Source organism: Haemaphysalis longicornis, unplaced genomic scaffold, assembly GCF_048455015.1.
Source record: "Haemaphysalis longicornis isolate Haplotype H1 unplaced genomic scaffold, Haemaphysalis longicornis Haplotype H1 scaffold_3, whole genome shotgun sequence".
In the NCBI taxonomy this organism is placed as follows: domain Eukaryota; kingdom Metazoa; phylum Arthropoda; class Arachnida; order Ixodida; family Ixodidae; genus Haemaphysalis; species Haemaphysalis longicornis.
Window position 1 is genome coordinate 54,783,039 of NW_027526335.1, and position 12,014 is coordinate 54,795,052.

The following is a 12,014-nucleotide window of genomic DNA, read 5'->3' on the forward strand; positions in this document are numbered from 1 at the left end:
TTTTTAAAAGAACATAAACTAAGACGTTTCTCAGCTTATGCTGGCCCAAAGGGGTGTCGATGCCCCTCGCGTTCAAGGCATCTTGGACGAAGGACCCCTACTTGACGCTTCAATAAAAGCCCATCTCTTGCTATCAATAAACGTTTACACACACTCCCTCTTTCTTACCCCGTTGTAACAAGCTAGTTCTCGCGTGCATGCGCTCACACGCACACGCACGCACACGCACGCACACGCCTTTTCGAAATCAACAAAAATAATGCGGATGTCATATGAAATGTGGTTTTAATTCTCCTGAGTTGGCATCGGCTACCACATTTATGGCCAGCCACTGGTATAACTTAATAAATGATTTATACGAATTAGAGCTTGGCATCATTTTTTGGCCCTCGCACATGCCATCTGGTTAAAGGAGAGGTCATGATGGTACATATACGTAGTGCGACACCTAACCTTAAGACTCCTAACTACGTTGGCAAAATAAGCTGTGTGAGCAGCATTGGACGAGGTGGTGAGAGCGATAGCTTCGCGCCTCAGTCACGGTTGAGCTGAATCCGGGTCCCTTAACTCATCGTTTTCCTTCGTCGGGTAGTCTTCCTGCTTTTCGAAAGGAGCCCATACTTCGCCCCCTTTACTGATGCCTGGAACGGAAGAAAGCTCGACTAAAGTACCGGGAGACCAATGTACGCAGCGGTGCGAAATACATGGCCATCGTCAAACCATTCGTTCGAACTTCAACCATGTCGACGCGCAGAGTGAGGATACAGCCCGCCTTCAGTTAGTGAACGTCAGTCAATCAAATGTTACGTACAGTCCTCAAAAGTGTTAACAACAAAGAACGAGCTGACAGCCTATGCCCAGAGCAGCCGCTTACGATAGTGCCCGGTCGCGTGTTTCCAAACGCTTCGCCGCACAGAGCACCCACGTGGCATGTATGATGGCACTGCGCGGGCTATTCTTTTGAGCGCCTGCTCAAACGAGCCCATCGTTCGGGCTCTGTGGCCTCGATGTAGAGTACCGAGTTGGCCTGCGTTCAAGCCCCAGCTGGTCTGTCTCATCGGGTGTTTTTCTTCATTGCTGAACTTTTCCTTCGAATTTTTTTTCTAAACTCATATCTACGTGCTGTTTTTGTTAATAGTGATTTGGCATGTTTTTGGTCACTTTAGATTTGCGGCGCAGCCAATGACGACGTTTAATTACCGTTCTGCATAGCGCCAACAGACGTGTCACGTGAGTGCTGTGTGCTGCGAAGCGTTTGGAAGTACGCTGCCCGGTCCAGCGAGCGTGGCTATGTGCATGTGTTGGAAGAGCGGAGGAGCAAAACTTCATTAACAGTAAAGTCGAGCGGGTTTGTGGGCGAAGCACTCAGTCCAGGACTTCGTTGGTGCGGCCTTCCGTCTACTCCCTTTCAGCGAGCCAAAGCTGCTTACTCAGGTACGAGCTCGCAAGCTCACTCTCCCACTGTTCGTGAGTTGGATTAGGGATTGGATCGAGGTTTGGCTTTCACTGGCATGCCCAAACCATATGCTAGGCTGCCGCTGTGCGTGCACAGGGGGTAGTATAACGTGGGGTGGATGGTTTGTAGCCGCGTGGGATGTGGAATTCTGCTAGTTTCAAGACGCCGAAAGGTGACTTGTGCTTTGCTTTTGTTTGCTGGTAGCGGCCAGCGGCGGGAAGGTGCGTCGTGTGAGCACGTAGTGTTGAGTGAAGTCGTTATAGGTGATGAGTGAGGGACTGGTCCACTTATCATCGCTATGCGGTGCTCGGAGAGCAAGTTGTCGGGCGTGAACGTGCGCCGCTTGATTGCCGCGAAGAGACGAGTGGGCAGGCATGCAGATAATCCTGACTGTTGACGTGAAGACAGTCGTACTCGAGTCGCCGTATTGTCTATCAAGGGCTAGCGCCCTGGCCGTTTTTCTGCCATTGTGATGCTCGGGGCTAATGTTTCTTGGCAGTGGGGGAACGCTTAGCTTGGATCTGATGTCCCGGAGTATGTCTACCGAAATATCCGTTCCCGTTGGAGACACGTACCTTAGATTCGTGAGTACTTGGCGTCCTGTGGGGCTAGAACTTAGTCGTGCGTTTAGGGCGCTAAGGTGCGCCTCCATAAGTTCTTCTAGGGTGTTATGTACTCCCAGCACTATCAGGCGAGCGGTAGAAGTGCTAGTCGGAAGCACCCGCCTGCAGAAGATCTGCTGAGCGTCGATCATCAGCCGCAGAAGAAGCGCCTGTGGATACTGCAAGCGTCCGCTTTGTGAATAGGCTTGCAGCCGCTTCTTTGTTGGGGTGAAATATTTGCAAGGATGCTCATACAAGATATAAAACTCGCGAAAGGCGCTTAGTGCCCAGTCTCATTGCAGAAGCTGGGGAAGAAGTGACGTCATTTTGGGAAGTTACATGGACAGCGTTGCTTGTCCATGAACCTTCTTAAAATAACCTGCGACTGCATTCTTTTCTGCCATTTTTACTTCCAGCTTACTTGAAATTTGCAACTTTTTAGTCCAGAAATAAAGATTTCAACAACTATATATGCTTTAAGGCTTACTACTTTTTTCTGCGGTGTTGAAATGCACCGCATATGCGCAATCCCTCTATGTGGCTACAGCAATGTACGTAGATACGATTGTACCGTACAACTTCAAGCAAAAATAAAGCGCTGCTTCTTGGAGATTTGGCTGGCGGAAAGGGGAGCGAGAGAATGGTGATCACATTTAACACGCCCAGTAAAAAAAAGGTACCCGCGAGTGCCAGGCTTTTTGGGGCCACTCTCGGTTCGCCGATCACATCCCCTATTCGCAGCCGCTGCAAGATCCTATGCAAATGCAGACCCTCCAAATTAGGGAGAAAGCTCGCCTATGATCCGTCTTTTTTCAAAGAAAAGCTCATTTGCATGGCTGCTGCACAGCGGAGCGCATTGACGCCGGCTGGTTCACTGCCTACGCACGCAACCTCGAGAAAGCCGTCCCGAGCACAATGCGCCCTTCCTTGCCCTTGCGTCGCCTTCTCCTGTGTTACTGCTAAAGAGCACGTTGAACAAAGCTTGCTGCATGAGGCATCTCCCATACGCAAAGGGCGTCAACGCCACATTCGCGGCTTTTGTTTCACCCGTGATTTTGCCATTGGCCCAAGGGCCCAAGTCTGCCCCCACTGGGCCGCGAGCGGTAAGATACCTCGCGCTAAGAGGACAACTCGGAGACTGATGAGTCAAACTGGCATGTACAGATTACTTTACGTCTCCAAAACCTATGCGCTGACCGCTTAACGTTACATGTTACAGTTATATGTTATGGAGATTTATAAAGAGCACAAGTGGGTGGAAAAGAAAGAAAAAAGCAACGTGAACATCAGGAAAACCGGCCTCGCTGTAAGGCTTAGTGCTCCGTATTTTGGGGTCACAATTTTTGCACTTTGATGCCCAATGTTGCTCATGAACAACATTTCAAACAATATTTTTTTTTCTCTCGCACTTTGTGGCTGTATTGACATTTAACACCATCTGTTGACAGACAAAGGTTCCGCGCAATGGGCTAGTGACAGGTGAGCGAAATTGTGCAAGATTGTTGTTATTACAAACGATAACAATACAAACTTTACGTTATTGTCTTCAATTGAACCATACGTTATGCTGATAAAGGTAGTTTTTTTTGTGCAACTGATATATGGGCAGCCAGTGCAAAGTGTTCCCAATGCCCAGTGGGTAATTGTGGCCGTCGTAATGAACCAAATTTTTTTCTGACTTCATACTTGCGATGTCAGAAGTTCTTTCAGACCATAAAAGCTTTTCGCAATCTTAAGCTAAAGAATAATGTTTTGGGCATTAATTAAACGTCATTTTAGCAGTAGAACCGTTTAAACTCTTGTTTGCGTCATTCATAAAAAAAGATACCAAGAAAATACCGAGCGCAGGTGAACGGTCGTCTCGTGAGGCGCACCCACCGCCTTCCAGGCTGCGCGTGGGCCTGCTTCACGTGAAGGGCTCATATAAAGAAAAGAAAAGAAATTGGCCGCGTATCTGCTCCTTTCGTTGCAAATGTCGACAAAAGACGATAGTCTTTATCGACTTTGCGAAGTAAATACCTTCCTTCGCTTTCCCGCTCACCTCTCATGTTGTTTCTCTTGCGTCGCGCTCCTCCAACGGTAAATACGTCAAAGGTTTGCTTAAATCATTTTAAATTTACCGCGTTCCACTGCTCCAGGCCGGGTGTCTCGATGCCAACGCTGCCGTAAGGCGAACACGCGCGTGAATCCAGGCGCCCTACTTCAACGTTTATAGAACCGCATTTCCCTATATCTCAACGTGCGTTGCAAACAGAACGTGGAACCTAGTGGAACCTTTCGTAACTGTTGCCGGTTGATTTCTTAAAATGGCGCAAGAAGCTATAGTGGCGCGGGCGACAGCAGACGATGGCGGAGTGAATTTTTTTTCTGCAGTTGATGAAGTATTTAATTTCACAAAAATCAAGCATGTATGACTTTTTATAAAGGTGTTGCAAATATCACTTCTGCATTGATTTGTTGTCTTATATTTGCGCAATGCCTTGTTCCCCTTCAACAATGTTGACAAGTATGAACATTACACCGGACTAAGACGGGTAGATTTAGCTGTGACTATATAAGACTATTGCACAGGCATTGTTTTGCTTTGGCCGGGTGGCTGAACCGAGTCACCGACAGACAGACAGACAGACAGATAGACAGACAGACGAAAATTTCTGGGTTTAAGTAGCCCAAGAAAGACTATCGTCTTTCAAAATCCCGAGCTATCATCTCCAGTAATTTGAAACCTGGGGAGGGGAGAAGCCTGCAGTGTATAACTGTATTCAAAGATTGTAAGTCTCCCTCTTGCCACGCGGCGTGCGCCTATTGGGCACCGGAGAAGGCGGGCTTGTCGCTTGCGCTCCGCTAGTGCCACTACATCCTGTGTAGCCTTCAAAGATAATCTGCAAATACAATCTTTACCAGGAACACGTGGCGGGGTTCCCATTGTTCACATGGGCCTTATCATTCATAATACGGTTTCGATGCTGAGCGCTAAGCGTCTTAAGTTTTTCGACTTGGCGTTTTCTTCCCACGGCGATGAAAGCGCTGGAGGGTAGAGGTATACAGCTTTGCTGTAAATATTTCGTCTAGTTGAAGTACGAAGCGTTCTAGCGCGAGGCGTTGGAAAACGAGTGGTCCGGTGTGTTCATTTAAGTACGCGTTTTTGCCCATAGCAACGAAACGTTCTAGCACGAGGCGTTGAAAAACGAGTGTCCCGGTGTGTACTTTTACTACGCGTTCCGTCCTAGCGCGATGCGTTTGAAAACGAGTAGACTTTCAGGAGCACACGTCAGGACGTCACTCGCCCGGCGTTGCTACGGGCAACCACCAGCGCTTATAGAACTCCGAAGTGCAGCGGCGGTGGCGGCTGAACTCTCCGACTGTGTGCCGCACACTAAGGAAGATCCGGACGCCTGATGAAGCGGTGGCTTATCAGAAGGCGAGAAGGCAGTGGCGCTGCCAGGCGAGAAAGCAATGGCCCAGAAGAACAAGAAGAAGGAGAAGAATAAGTAGTAGTGCAGGTCGTCAACGGCGAGGGAACGCTCGAAGAAGACTTTGCGGCAGCCGACGATGAAGTCCAAGAAAACTGAAGAAGGCACTGCACAAATAAAGCACTTATATGCTTTACTTTGCGTTTGATATGGTCTTCTGCTGACGAGAGTCATAGATGTACAAAGGATAAATGGTTCTGGGTGACTTATATGGCGCTTGTCGAGTTTAGCTTGGTAAGTCGAGTTCAGCTTAAGCGTGCACCGTTGTGGAATCTGGTTTTGATTTTGTAGCTTCAGTCCGGCGGGTGGGGAAGCAAAGTTATAATGTGAAACCGCCCGAAAGAACGTTCACACGAAGAAAACCGAAACTTATAAATCACCCTGACTTGTACGGGAGAAACTGAGAATTTCCGAATCTATATTCCTAGCTATTTTTGTTCTCTCTTGCTCGCCACTTAACAGAAACCACATTTTTAAGAATGTTTCGTCGTACATTCAACACGCTTTTAACAAAATAAGTCCAGAGGGGCCGGAGGAGGGGGACCATTGACGTTTTAACGACCGTGATTACCGCCCCGAGAATCGCCGAAGCCGACGGGAGCTGAAGGTCGCTCAAGGGGTCAAACCTTGAGTCAAAAGTATGAAGGGGTCACCAGACGCTCTGTCTGTGACAGTTGCACAGCTCAAAGTTACTGGGCGAAGTTTCCGTTCGTCACGCGTCTCAACCTGGTGACTCAGCGGCTGGGATGCGTCAATCGGTAGGCGACGAAAGCCCCGGATACATGGACTCGACGAGAAAGGGTCGAGTCGACTGGCGGGTTCAGCTACCTCGACCCCTCTTGTGTTTATATGAACCCCGTTCAAGGAATCAAGGTGAGGGGAGAGGCGGTGTTTTCGGAAAAGGAGCTACCGTATTTTCACGATACTAACGTGCACCTTCTTTTGCTAAAAGGTAGCCTTAATATTTTTGTGAGCGTTACAAACTGGATGAGAACCAAAATAGGCTTTAAAGCGTCCAGCAGCATTGCCTTGCGGAATGGACACGAAGTGCCCGCAAAATCCAACTCAATCCAATAAAAACAATCCGTCAATACCGCGCGAGTAAATTTCGGCGCGCTAATTCCTCAATGGCATGCCGCATACCTTGGTCAGCTGTTGCACATTTTTTTTTGTGTTGCTGTAATGAGCCCGTAACGCCAAGAATTATGAAAATCAAAGCACTTGAAATCGCAAACAGCTTCAGTGTTTCTTGTTATTACTTTATTTCCAGCAGGACCTGGATAAGCAATCTTATGAAGCGCAATCATTTTTGGCTTCCACAGCTGGATACGCCAAATAAAATCTGGCTAGGCAGTGGTGACATGTTTAAAGAAGTCCCTCCGAATTCGTCGTTGGAAACGTTTTTGACCATGTACTTCATCTTCGTGCGCAAGTTTGGGGCGGAAGTGTGTGTGCATGTGCTTGTGTTTTGCAGAAGTTATGTTCCTGTCATTCGATATCGGCTTTGAGCAAAATGGCACCATGAAAGCGTCGCCGACATTCAATACCAGAAATCTAGCCTGAGTTACATGTAAAAAAGTCTTACTTTGCTCGTTCCGGAATGCATGCAGGCTAAACCATCGCCCGATAAAAAAAGCTATTCCCTCGTTTCTAACTTTCCTTTCGCGCCAGAGGGGAGACTGATGAAGGAAATTGCGTTGTTCGCGAGGCCAGTAACGGTCACAAATGAGAACCGAACACAAGCCTATGTCGTCGCTTATCGCCGCCATTACGAGCTGCCCGTAGGTGGAGGACTGCTGTGCGCAACCGTTTATACGCTCTAGTTGAACTGTTGTGCCCGGGTAATGCGGAGCTCGAGGCGCTAAGCATTAACGAGCGCACCATTAGGACCCCATAGTTCGACGCTGCTCCGTAGCGGCTTACGAGAGCGCCATGCGGACGACTGATTTAGTGTAGTCTCCTGTTTAAGGACGTGCGGAGAAGGACTAGAAAGAAACCCGGGGTTTTGTTGAGCGCGGCGTCTTAACGAAATAGCCATCGCACTAAAGAGATCTGCATGGGGCGCTAAGAGCGATAATAGCTGTAATATGCACGCCATCGACTGAACCGCTTGGAAACGTTGGAACGAAATCTACATTTTTTACAAGAAGATTTCAGCCTTCTTCGTCTGTCCTTGGAGCTCAGCGTTAATGGACCTCGTTTCGTATTCATGACGGAGAGCAGATGACGCGCACACTGAGTCTTCAGACCCCCCCTTTTTTTTTTGTTCGTTTGCAGCGAGTGACCGTATGAGCGTTCGGAAAATACATGCCCACTGGTAGGTCCACCATCCCTGGGTCGTAACAAAAAGAGAACATCAATAAACATATCGTTAAGGCACCGAAAACTCTTTTTTTGTGGCCCGAGACAAACAAATAAATAAATAAATAAATAAATAAATAAATAAATAAATAAATAAATAAATAAATAAATGCACGGTTTCATTGTCGTATTATTGTTTAGGTCTACAGTGGCATTCTATTTTGCTTCCTTTTCAAGTTGCGAATCCCGAGCGTTTTATATAAACGTTAAATTAACTATGTAAAATTTTATAACTGCCCATTCACAATGTTCCTAATGGATTTATCAATTTAGTGTGAACTTTGTACCTTCGATAAGTTTGTTGAAATTAAATTAGGTATGAAGCAGAAAGGTTCCCGATATTTCTTCTACGATGATTATGTGCATTAAAGTTCAAAGCCTAACGATACCTATATATCAACGAATCGTTTACGGCTACTTCGTATTACCTTTTTCTTAATTCGCCTTCGTTCCCTCGTCTTGTAGACCGAATTACTTCTACAAGCTTCTTTATAGCTACACTGTGCCACTTTCTTCGTTTTCGTTTCTTTTTGTCTTTTGGATCGAAGCACTTCAACCGACAGGATCTTTACTCTTTACAGCGGCGGCCTTTAACTTGACGTAATAACTACAACAATAGCGGCTTTCCGTGCAATAGCCTATTTAAGACTTTTGCATTCGAAGCACGAAAATAAGCATACGCCTTCGATTCAGATGCCTGCAGAAAAGCACGGGCATCGAATGTGAGCAAATGTAGCGTGCTATCTCGTGTCTCTGACTTACTAAGACAGTGTATTTGCATAAACATCCATAGTTCTAGTTCTAAATGTTGACCTTTGTGCCCATAATAAAGACGTTCAGCAGTGCCAGTTAAATGAAAAACAAAACGAGTCTATTAAAATATCTGACTGACCATTTAACTTGATACAAATACAATGTGCACGCCTGCATAAGTCATGAATGAATATAATGAAGCACAGCCTAATTAGGTATTGAACCGCACGTTAGTGCCTGTGGTATGTGCTACCACTTTGCTGAAATGAGTGCATTAGGTTCGTCGTGCTCGCAGCATATTACTCAACAAATTTGAGAGTGTCGACCCACTACAGACGTTCTCCTTTCTTTTATACTTTTTTTAGATAGCAAGTACATCGTCACTGTCGATGAACCAAGTGCAGCGGAAACCCCCAGGTGACTTGGTAGCGCGTGTTTCGCTTGGGATTCCCATCGGTCTGCCTTTCTGCGCAAATAGCGCTAGGTTGACTGTCAATAAGATGGGCTTTAGCTTGGACAATCACTGTTGTGCAACCGAGTCGCGTCACTGCTCCCTTCTTCACTTCCTTGGAGAGACGGGTGCCCATTTATATTTGTAAATAAGTTATTTTTATGCCAACGGGCATTCTATCGCAAAATAAAAAAGAGTCGCGTATTAGAACCGTTATTAGGCTTAACGTAACTAGGTGTGAACTGTGTACGTGGTACAGCTCCTCTGATTGGATAAAAACATCTTAAGTGACTTCCACTCAATCAGCCGTTTCGTAGGGTTAAGAAGCGCTCCCTCTTTTCTTCCCCCCCCCCCCCCCCACTCTCTTTACCCTGCCGTTGAGTAGGTGTCACTTGACCGGCTTCTAAGCATTTCTAAATTGGCCTCTAGAAACTATTGCGTAAATTGACTTCAAAAATTATATACATTATTAGTATTACTTAATTGTTTTTCATTTCCGCCAGTTTATTTCATTTGCGCCAGTTTCCAAGGAAACCGAGCAGTTTCATTTTATTTTTGACAATAAATAAAATTTACAGTAATGCCCAAATTATATTGCGTCTATTTTGGTTGCGTAAATCATTTTACATAGGCGGAACAAGAGCTGCTATATTCCGCCTGAGTGTTATTCACAACGTTCCAACAACGGCGTCCACGCCAAACCACGCCCGCTTCACAACAAGCAGCGAGAGCAGTCTTTGTTAATATTTACCCAGCCGAAGTAACTGCTTCCGCTCATTGACTTGCCAGAATAACCGCTAATTAGTAATCACCATTACGAACTACAGATAGTCGGAACTCTGGCGATGGATACGGACGTTGGCCTTGGCTCTAGTGAGTGGTAGTGGAGCGGCCGGTTGAGTGCAAAATCAAGACCGACTGCTCTCACCGCGTCAATTGTAAAGTGGGCGCGAAGTTAGCTGTTACAAAACGCTGGCACAACCACGCAAAAAAAAAACCATGTCCGGGGGGAATCAAACGCGGTACATTAGTGCACTTATCAGAGGCGCAATCTCTACACCAAATTTCAAGACTGAACATGGCGTCTAATCAGCCGGTTTTGCTTCCGTCTGGACGGAACTGTATAAATTTTCACGCGGGCTCTGTTTGGACGGAACGCTAAGCTCTCAGTTGTATTCCGTCTGGACGGAAGGATAACCCGCAGCGCTCCGTTCCGTCTGGACGGAACGCTAGCCACAGCCATTAGAAATAAGCGTCATCACCTAACTTCTCTTATAGGTATTCCAAACCAAATCCGTCGTGATTGCTCAGCGACTCATGCGAAAGAAGGTGCAAGTGTGTAGAAAAGCTTTGCTTTTCTGACGCTGAGATGCGAAATACTTCATCCGCAGGTCCAGCGTACGTATTCTTCGGACATCGCCGGTAGTTCGAGTGCTTTTGTCCATAATAGATACGTATGCATAGTTTGAAATAAGCAGTGGTTATATTGTACTATTAGTCTGCGAAGGTAAAAGCTGACATCTACTGGAAATGCAGCGGTACGGCTGTAAAGAAACGCCATACAGCTGTTTCTACGGTGGTTCTGAGTTCGAATCCCTGGCAAGGACATATTTTTCTTCAAGTACGAAGTTCCAGAGAAAGAGGCATAGTGTTCCTTAGGAGTGTACGGCCACATTTCAAGCGGATGTCAAATTTTCTCTAGGCAGAAACTTACTCCACCTTCGGATTTCTTCTAAACTCTTAGAGTAGTACTATAACTCCTAAGGTAAAGTTCCAGAACGGTAAATCGGCACAACACCTCTGAGCAAGTGCAAATTCTCAAAAAATAAAATCTTTGTCAATTTACGTGCTGGGCTCAAATGGGGACGCCGAACCGAAACCCAACCGTGTGCGGCGAGCGGGCCAATCCGCGAATGATGGAATTGATCAGCTGGAGTAGTACGGTACGTAGGGACTACATGCAAAGGGCAATCTTTGCCTCATATCTCAGGGCCCACGCTCAAACGTTCATGATGTTTAAACTACATCAACTCAAGCTCCGGAAAAACTACCCAGTTGAAACAGACGTGGCCACAGTAAGTGCGCTAGGGCCCTAGGATGTGCTGCCTCTGTGTGACATTGAATCACCGTAACGTTAAAACTGCAACCTCAAAAAAGAAAACAAAGAACAAACCAAACATTTATTCTGCCGCAGCAGCACTGAGAAAAGGTATGAAAGAAGTTTTGGAGGGTCTTGAAGAATTACAACAAAAACATTGGCGTTTATCCGAAGACTTCTGAAACGTCATCCCCTTCTCTTGAGAGAGTAGAACGTGTTTATTACAAATACTTATCGATGTGCAGTTGAAGCACACCGTTCCTGCAGTCTGATTGACCTTCGTAAGCCTTTTGATCGCACAAGTTCGAAATAAAAAAGTTGGAAAGAAGCTTTGCCTCAACAAATCTCTTTTTGTCACTAAAACGGAAAAAAAATCATGCACCAAATCGTTTAAAATAGGAGTGAAAACCGAGGTTAGTCTTTGTCTTATTCGGATTGAAAAAATAATAAGTATTGCACATTGTCTTCATCACTTGAAGAAACAGCGCAAGGATGCGGACGTCAGAAAGGAAAAAAGGCTGTACAAGCGCTGACAGTGCAGTACAAGTATTTTTCTTCTCTTTCGTCCACGTCCTTGCGCTGGTTTTTCAGGTGATGTATAGCCAACTAGTCCAAACCGAAGCCATAGTCTGGCTTCATACTTTTGTGCAAAATGTTTTCAAAGCCATGGGTGTCGCTGCCGTTTGGTTGCAATCAAAAAGCCAAAGAATTCTTCGTCGTGTGGGTGCGGGCGGCAACAAAGCTTTTATTCTAATCTTTCGGTATAAATAAGTTCAATATACGTCACGGCTGAACCGATTAGTTAAGCTGAAATGTCACT